The sequence below is a fragment of the Salvelinus namaycush genome, chromosome 16 (genome assembly GCF_016432855.1).
Source record: "Salvelinus namaycush isolate Seneca chromosome 16, SaNama_1.0, whole genome shotgun sequence".
NCBI lineage: Eukaryota > Metazoa > Chordata > Actinopteri > Salmoniformes > Salmonidae > Salvelinus > Salvelinus namaycush.
Window position 1 is genome coordinate 13,902,682 of NC_052322.1, and position 10,340 is coordinate 13,913,021.

The window sequence follows — 10,340 nt, forward strand, 5'->3', positions numbered from 1 at the left end:
CCCGGGAAAGCACCGAACAACAGACAGGGACGTTGGGGAGCTACTGCCCCCTTACCCGGGAAAGCACCGAACAACAGACAGGGACGTTGGGGAGCTACTGCCCCCTTACCCGGGGAAAGCACCGAACAACAGACAGGGACGTTGGGGAGCTACTGCACCCTTACCCGGGAAAGCACCGAACAACAGACAGGGACGTTGGGGAGCTACTGCCCCCTTAACCGGGAAAGCACCGAACAACAGACAGGGACGTTGGGGAGCTACTGCCCCCTTACCCGGGAAAGCACCGAACAACAGACAGGGGCGTTGGGGAGCTACTGCCCCCTTACCCGGGAAAGCACTGAACAACAGACAGAGACGTTGGACCATCAAAGAGGGGCAAATATGATGAACTACATTGATTTGGGGTTCACTTATATTGGGAGTAGTGCCTTTCCTCAGCCACAGTGTGTTATATGTGCAAAAGTACTATCTCACAACTCAATCAAACCTTCACTCTTGCGCAGACATTTAGAAATAAAACATGCCAATTTGAAAAATAAGAGAATTAAGATAACTTTTGAGTAGTAAGATATATATAAAAGAAACAGATACCATTAATAAGAAGGGGCTAGAAGCATCTTATATGGTGAGCTACTGAGTGGCTAGGACAGGCAAGTCCCATACTATTGTGGAGGACTTAATTCTTCCTGCTGCCGCGGATATGGCTGGGACAATGCTGGGTGAAAAGGCCAAAAGAACTACACAGACAATGTCTTCATCAAACAACACTGATTCACTACGCATCAGTGTCATGGCAGGAGATGTTTTGAAACAATTACTGCTTCACATACAAGTGAATTCTATGCATTACAGCTGGATAACAGACGTGCCGGGCCTGGCACAGCTCCTGGTATATGTCCGTTACATATATGGGGGGGGGGGGGGGGGGGGGTAAATTAAGGAAGACATCCTCTTCTGCAAACCACTAGAAACCAGGACAACAGGAGAGGATAATTGTAAAGTACTGGACAGCTTTGTGACATCAAATGGACTTTGGTGGTCAAGATGTGTTGGTATCTGTACTGATGGCGCAAAAGCCATGACAGGGAGACATAGTGGAGTGGTAATGCGCGTGCAAACAGTTGCTCCCGACGCCACTTGGGTACACTGCAGCATCCACCGAGAGGCTCTTGCGGCCAAGGGAATGCCTGACAGCTTGAAAGACGTCTTGGACACTACAGTGAAAACGGTTAACTTTGTTAAAGCAAGGCCCCTGAACTCTCGTGTATTTTCTGCACTATGCAATGATATGGGCAGCGACCATGTAACGCTTTTACAACATACAGAAGTGCGCTGGTTATCAAGGGGCAAAGTAATGACACGTTTTTTTTATTGAGAGATGAGTTTAAAGTTTTCTTTACTGACCATCATTTTCACTTGTCTGGCCGCTTGCATGATGATGAGTTTCTCACACGACTGGCCTATCTGGGTGATGTTTTTTCTGGCCTGAATGATCTGAATCTAGGATTACAGGGACTCTCTGCAACTATATTCAATGTGCTGGACAAAATTGAGGCTATGATTAAGAAGTTGGAGCTCTTCTCTGTCTGCATTAACAAGGACAACACACAGGTCTTTCCATCATTTTATGATTCTTTGTGTGCAAATTAACTCAAGCTTACGGACAATGTCAAATGTGATATAGCGAAGCACCTGAGTGAGTTGGGAGCGCAATTACGCAGGTACTTTCCCGAAACGGATGACACAAACAACTGGATTTGTTATCCCTTTCATGCACTGCCTCCAGTCCACTTACTGATATCTGAACAAGAGAGCCTCATCAAAATTACAACAAGCGGTTCTGTGAAAATTTTATTTAATCAGAAGCCATTGCCAGATTTCTGGACTGGGCTGCGCTCAGAGTAGCCTGCCTTGGTAAGTCGCGCTGTTAAGACACTGACGCCCTTTGCAACCACGTACCTATGTGAGAGTGGATTCTCGGCCCTCACTAGCATGAAAAGTAAATTCCGGCACAGATTGTGTGTGGAAAATTATTTAAGACTGAGACTCTCTCCAATACAACCCAATATTGCAGAGTTATGTGCATCCTTTTAAGCACACCCTTCTCATTAACCTGTGGTGAGTTATTCACAATTTTCGATGAACAAATAAGGTTATATATGTAAGATGGTTAAATAAGGAGCATTATTATTATTGTATTATTATTTGTGCCCTGGTCCTATAAGAGCTCTTTGTCACTTGCCACGAGCTGGGTTGTGACAAAAACTCACACTCATTCTTATGTTTAATAAATGTATTGTTTAGTGTGTGTGTGGCAGGCTTACAATGATGGCAGAAAACAACATTTGAGAGTGAGCTGACCCTGGTGCTAGAGGGGGTACACAGCTGGAGGTTGAATGTTTGAAGGGGTACAGGACTATAAAAAGTTTGGGAACCACTGTGCTAGAGAAGTATCATGGGAACGTTGCAAGAACATTCATGTGTCCAGGTTTCTGTGGGTTAGGAGAAAATCCCATCAACGTCCCACCAGACATACGCAGAACATGGTTGCCATGTTCTTAAAACACATGTTTTTAATGTTCTAGACAAGTGTCATGGGAACATGCCAAAAACATTCATGTGTCCAGTTTTCTGTGGCCAAGGAGCATATTCCATCAATGTCCCACCAAACATACAGTACATTGCCATGTTCTCAGAATATACATTATTAATATTCTTAGAAACATTCAGTGAGAACGTTGCAAGGACAGTCATGTGTCCAGTGTTCTATGGATTGGGAGAATAATCCATCAAAATCAAATCAAATGTTATTTGTCACACGCGCCGAATAAAACAGGTGTAGACCTTACCGTGACATGCTTACTTACAAGCCCTTAACCAACAATGCAGTTCACGAAATAGAGTTAAAAAAATATTTACGCACTTCTCTCTGTAGCGCCTTACGGTCAGATGCCGAACAGTTGCCATACCAGGCGGTGATGCAACCGGTCAGGATGCTCTCGATGGTGCAGCTGTAGAACTTTTTGAGGATCTGGCGACCCATGCCAAATCTTTTCAGTCTCCTGAGTGGGAAAACGTGTTGTCGTGCCCTCTTCACAACTTGTCTTGGTGTGTTTGGATCATGATAGTTTGTTGGTGATGTGGACACCAAGGAACTTGAAACTCTCGACCTGCTCCACTTCAGTCCCGTCGATGTTAATGGGGGAGTGTTCAGCCCTCCTTCTCCTATAGTCCACAATCAGGTCCTTTGTCTTGCTCACATTGAGGAAGAGCTTGTTGTCCTCAAATATAAAATATATTTTGATTAGTTTTTTTGGTTACTACATGATTCCGTATGTGTTATTTCATAGTTTTGATGTCTTCACTATTATACTACAATGTAGAAAATAGTTTTAAATTTTAAAAAAAAACACTGAAATGAGTAGGCGTGTTCAAACTTTTGACTGGTATTGTATATATAACATGCCGGTAGAGATATGCTTCTGAAAGTAATATAAATGGGTTACTTGAAAAAGTAACTGTAATAATACTACAATATTATTTTCATATCTTTACTCATAAAAGTACTGTAAATAATTATTACCCCAACACTGGTCCCAAGTGATTCTGTTGCAATTTGTCTACTTTGTCACATTAAAACTTGGAGTTGAAACTCTGTGTTGTGTATTGGTTTGGTATAACTGGCATAATCATTGCTTTAATGGCAAATGTGAGACAGTTCAGACATGCTACTGTAAATATACACATTTCTGATATTCTGAGAATACAGCAACCATGTTCTGGGTAGATTTCCACCAGAAGCAACACTACAGCCTGGGCCATGTTTCCTCAACAAATTAGGAATGTTAAAGACAGAAATCCACGAGACCTGATGTGATTCCTTATCAGAGACACGTTTGTTCCACATGGCAATATGTGGTGTGGATTTCAAAAAGATTCTCAGCTATCTAGAATTCTTTCTACCGATTCCCATCTTTCAATGAGAAAATCAGACAAAAATCAAACAAGTTAGGAACTTTAAAAAGAAGATATGTTTCAATATGAACATCGCCACATGGCCTATCTTTCATTGTAGTCCTACATTAAAATGCAAACAATACAGTTGTATCTGTTGCCAAATAATGACATTAACACATATTGCTGAGAATCTGAGAATAGTGCCCTTGCACATCTTGGACTCAGAGCACCAGCATCAATGATGAAGACCCTACCCACAGTCCCGATAAGAGATATCTCTAGGACATGTGCTTATTGGGCCAGTATAGTTAGGCCCTGGCCAGAAGAAAGCCTAACCCCTCCTCCCTAGGCACTTATGTAGATCTGAAACTACTTGATATGTGTAATCAATAGGGTGAATTGCCTTTGAAGTAAATCTCAGCTCTGTTAAAAGTACACTTAAAAAAACTTTTATTGATCATAGTGATTCGGGAGTACAATTAAAACAGGATAATATCCACCACCAACATTAGACAACTATAAAGAAAGACCTTAAACTGTTGAATTAAGTAAAGAAAATCAATGATGAGAGAATATTAAAATTCACTGATAACTGACAGATACATGGTGGCGTAGCAGGAAGAATCTGAATGCTGTAGAACCAGAAGGTTGTGAGTTCAAATCCTAGTTGCGTACATGCTCCTGAGTGGTGCAGCGGTCTAAGGCACAGCATCTCAGTGCAAGAGGCGTCACTACAGACCCTGTTTCGAATCCAGGCTGAATCACATCTGTCTGTGATTGGTCCCATAGGGTGGCGTACAATTGGCGCAGCGTCGTCTGGGTTTGGCCGGGGTAGGCCGTCATTGTAAATAAGAATTTGTTCTTAACTGACTTGCCTTGGTAAAATAAAACATTTATTGAATAATAATTACTGTATAAATGAACATGAACAATGTAATCATGTGTGTTAAATATGCAAATTGAAGACACTGTATGTTAAAAGCACACTGTGTGTGTGTATCCCTTGCCAACAGACAATATTCTCAGGAAACTGGACACAGGAATGTTCTCGCTATGTTCCCATGAAACGTGTCTAGAACCTTAATATTTTACATTCTGACAACATGGCAACCGTGTTCTGTGTATGTTCGATGTGACGTTGATGGAATATTGTCCTAGCCCTAACGAAAACACTAGAATGGCAATGCAATGGAAAGCTGCCATTTTATGCACTCCTGACCAAGTCGGCTACTTTTGTGTGTTTTCTTTGCGCTGATCTGTTTCCATCATCGTTTCCTATGACCGAAAAGATCTTCTAGACATCAGAACAGCCATCATCAACCTCGATTTGGATGTAGATTTCTACTCCAACGAGTCGGTGGCGCAGGACATACTGCTCACCCCGGACCAGGTCCCAAACCCGAAAGTCGGAAAAGAAGGAGATGGCGTAAGAGAGGCCGACGTGCGAGCATCCTGACAAAACTACATCTGTAAGTAAATAGCTGGTTTTCTAGCTGTTTTTTCTATACATCGGCAGGATCGATCCGCAGCCTCGGGTAAGCTCAAGGGGGGAGGTGTGTGTCTCTTTGTTAACAACTGTCAAGGCACAAGGCGAGACCCAGATGCAGACACAGGAGGCAGATGGTTGGAGTCTTGCAATGTTTCATAATCCAAAGGGGTAGGCAAGAGAATGGTCGTGGACAGGCAAAAAGGTCAAAACCAGGTCAGAGTCCAGGAGGTACAGAGTGGCAGACAGGCTCGTGGTCAAGGCAGGCAGGATGGTCAGGCAGGCGGGTACAGAGTCCAGAAACAGGCAAAGGTCAAAACCGGGAGGACTAGAAAAAGGAGAATAGGAAAAGGAGTACGGGAAAAAACACGCTGGTTGACTTGACTAAACATACAAGACGAACTGGCACAGAGAGACGGGAAACACAGGGATAAATACACTGGGGGAAATAAGCAACACCTGGAGGGGGTGGAGACAATCACATGAACAGGTGAAACAGATCAGGGCGTGACAACAACAGCTGGTGCGCGATCTCTAACATTAAGGAAGTCTCTAGGTTCTTCTCGCCTGAGTTAGAATACCTGATAAGCTGTAGATCATACTATTTACCAAGAGAGTTTTCATCTATATTTTTAATAGCTGTCTATTTACCACCACAAACTGATGCTGGCACTAAGACCGCACTCAACAAGCTGTATAGGGCCATAAGCAAACAAGTAAATGTTAATTCAGAGGCGGGGCTCCTGATGGCCGGTGATTTAATGAAGGGAAACTGAAATCCATCTTACCTCATTTCTACCAGCATGTCACCTGTCACACAGGAAGTACCAGTGACGCGATCAATACGGAAGTGGTCCGATGAAGAGGATGCTAAACTATAGGACTGTTTCGCTAGCACAGACTGGAATATATTCCAGGATTCATCCGATGGCATTGAGGAGTTTACCACATCAGTCACCGGCTTCATTAATAGGGAAAGGGGGATACCTAGTTAGTTGTACAACTGAATGCCTTCAACTGAAATATGTCTTCCGCATTTAACCCAACCCCTCTGAATCAGAGTGGTGAGGGGGATTGCCTTAATCGACATCCATGTCTTCGGTGCCCGGGGAACAGTGGGCTAACTGCCTTGCTCAGTAGCAGAACAACAGATTTTTACCTTGTCAGCTCGGGGATTCAATTCAGCAACCTTTCGGTTACTGGTCCAATGCTCTAACCACTAGGCTACCTGCCGCCCCTCCATAAGTTCATCGACGACGTCGTCACCACAGTGACTGTACGTACATATCCCAACCAGAAGCCATGGATTATAGGCAACATCCACACTGAGCTAAATGCTAGAGCATTGAGAGCATCTTGACTGGCTTCACCACTGCTTGGTATGGCAACTGCTTGACATCGGACTGCAAGGCACTACAGAGGGTAGTGCGTATGGCCCAGTATATCACTGGGGCCAAGCTCCCTGCCATCCAGGACCTCTATACCAGCTCGGAGTCAACTCAAGTGGGCAACAATAGACGTTGCTGATAGTGTGTTTGCGACATCCCCAATCAAACATAAACATACTCTCTGAGAATGAGTGCACAGCTGGCAAATAGTTGCTTATACTATAAATATAGTCCATCAGGTGGCTAGCTGCCAGCAGAGACTTCTATTGCAGTAACATTGAGCTTTGGCTAGTATTGCTTAGCCAGCTAGAAGGAGGAAGTAAGAAGCTAACGTTAAATGGAGCCTACCTCAGCCAGAGCAAAGAAATAGGCTCATAATAACTTTGCTTTCCAGAGAGTAGGCTACTGAGACAGACAGAGATGTGGTGCTTAGTGGTGAGACGGAGGTAGGCATGCAGGAGGAAGCAGAGAAGACAAGGAGAGAGAGTGGAAGCAAGCAGCGAGAGAGGTTAGTTACCAAACTTGTGGTCGGGGCCCCATGTGGGGTCCCCTGAGAAAATCTGTACTAATCTTATCAAACAACTCTCCTGCGCCTGACTCCTTCACCTACCTCCTAACGCAATATTGTCACAACAACTTAATAAGATGTGTTTCAACATGAACATCTCCACATGGCCTATCTTTCCTTATAGTCCTACATTCAAATGGAATCTAAATGGAAACAATACTGTTCTAACAATGTAATAGGTTATATCGGTGGTTGTTCATCTTATCTGGAGTTTAGTATACCCATTACCCCCTTCTTTTTTTACCAATACATCACTGATATTCATACAGAATGGTGAGTAATATTCTAACAATGAATGTGAATGTGATATGATCATCTGTGTGCTCCATTGATGTCTGTTATTGTGGATCTTGATTAGGACTGCCTAGGAATACAAATGTGAACGCTATGTCATTTGAGAAAACGAGATCTATGTGAAGAGCCGATGACTTTATGCAATTCGTCTTTAAAACTGACTGAACAGTCGCTGTTGCTACGTGTAACGGTCGTTCTCCTCGTCTGAGGAGGAGCAAGGATCGGACCAATATGCAGCGAGGTATGAAGACAATGATTTTTTGAAGAAAGACGGAAAAACTCTTAAACAACTACAAAACAATAAACGACGTTACAAGACCTGAACTTACAGACAACGAAGAACGCAATGAACAGGAACAGGAACAGACTAACAAACGAAACAGCCCCGTGTGGTAACCACATTGACACAGGAACAATCACCCACAAACCAACGGTGTGAACAGCCTACCTTAATATGGTTCTCAATCAGAGGAAACGTAAAACACCTGCCCCTAATTGAGAACCATATCAGGCTAATACATTGAACCCAACATAGAAACACATAACATAGAATGCCCACCCCAACTCACACCCTGGCCTTACTAAACAAATACAAAACAAGGGAAAACAGGTCAGGAACGTGACACTACGTGTCAGTGTGAATCATTTCTAATATTTCCCCCCTTTCAGTGGTATAACATTACAACTGTATAGCTAATAGGCCGTGTGCTTGTACATTGACTGAGGTGAATGAACCTACAGCAGCCAAGGCTGGGGTCATTTGTGCTTTGTATAGAAATGCAGTAAATGAGTTTCAACTTTTCAAAAATCCATCAATTACATTTTTCCCCGAAGAGAATTAACAGCATTCTCCAGGAACTGTAATTTATACATTTATAAGAGCTATTGATAAGAGCTAGGTAAATGCGTAATCCGTTTGGAGAAGGGGATTGTAAATACACATAGCAATTGTTGAAGATGATTTTTCCTTCCACAGTGAAATAGGATATACAGTTCTCATAATCTGTGTGGATGAAATTTGGAGACCCAAGCTATTGGCTTCAGTAGGGCTGACCCTGACGAGTTGATGCATGCGTTTTATAATGTTTTGATTATATGCCTGGACTTATCTACAATTTACAATTTGTATCATGTTAAATATTAGCCACTATCCGGATCCACGTCAGTAATGCCGACATAGATTTATTTTAGCTTCATTCCATTCCGTTGATCTTTCTTTCCTCTGTCACATCCATGTAAATTGTTCCTGAGGGTCGCTAGCAATAGTGGATCACATTAGGCTAAGGTTGTGTAATAATTTGGGACATGTAGCCTATCATTATGGAACTCAGACCGCACGTAGCAAGTTAAACCTGGAGCCTGGAGCACGGTTCACGACGACTGGACCGCTGTCATACAGTTCCATGATGTTAGAATTAGGGTAGATTTAAAGGACCATAGTTCAACCCCTATTGAACACTTCTTTTCCATCGTCCAATATTTTATGGATTGAACTTGAATATGACAACTTTCAGGATAAATCAAACCACTGTATTTTGTATTCATCAATATTTAGTGTGTAAAGGCTCTCCAAACTGTTTTATTTTTATTCATTCCTACTTTTCTAACCCCAAAAATCGGATACAGTATATCTAGGCTACCTCAATTACCTCATACTCCTGCACATCAACTTGGTACTGGTACCCCATGTATATAGCCAAGTTATTATTACTCATTAAGTATTTATTATTACTTGTATTATTACGTGTTATTACTTTTACATTATTTCTCTATTTTATTTCTCTGCATTGTTGGGAAGGGCACATAAGAACGTATTTCATTGTTTACGAAGCATGTGACGAATAAGATTTGATTTGATTTTTGCAACATACCATGAAACGCATCTAGAACAGTAATATTGTATATTCTGAGAACATTCTAGCCACTTTCTAGAAAAGTTCCGCTTGACATTAAGGGAATGTTCTGCTAACACGAACAACAAAACATGCAAAAAAGGTTATAAGGATTTTGCTAGCATAGATAGAATGTTCCCCTAACTAACTGGACACTCAAACAGGAGAACATTATGGGTAACATTACAAAAATGTTCTCTCTCCCTAGAATTGTTAGCTGGGTTAGTTGATTCTCAATGCTGGACTTCTAATGAGCTTCTGAGCTTTGAATCTTCTATTTTTATTTATCGTGTCTGATACTGCACTGTAACACACCGTTTTGATTTCATTTAGCATCTGACTGGTTTCTATGTAAAGGCCTACAGCAGTTGCGTGTTTATAAAACAGTCATGGTGGTAGATGGTGTCAGAGAGAGAGAGAGGGGAGAGAGGGGGAGGGAGGTAGAGTGGGAGAGAGAAATATAGAAGGGGAGAGAGAGATGGAGGGAGGGAAGGAAAGAGGGAGGGGGAGGGGGAGAGAGAAGGAACGAGAGAGGGGGTAAGAGAGAGAGAGACAGAGGGACAGAGAAAGAGAGATGAAGGGAAGCGTTAGTTAGGGTCTCATGAGTTTGTTTAAGAGGAGATTTCTTAATTAGTACTACTCCAATTCCTGTGTCTGAGACACATCCAAGATTCCTCCCAACCACTGAAGAGAGACCACCAGGCACACACACACACTCTCACGTATCCCTTTTGCTCTCTCTATTACTCTGTCTA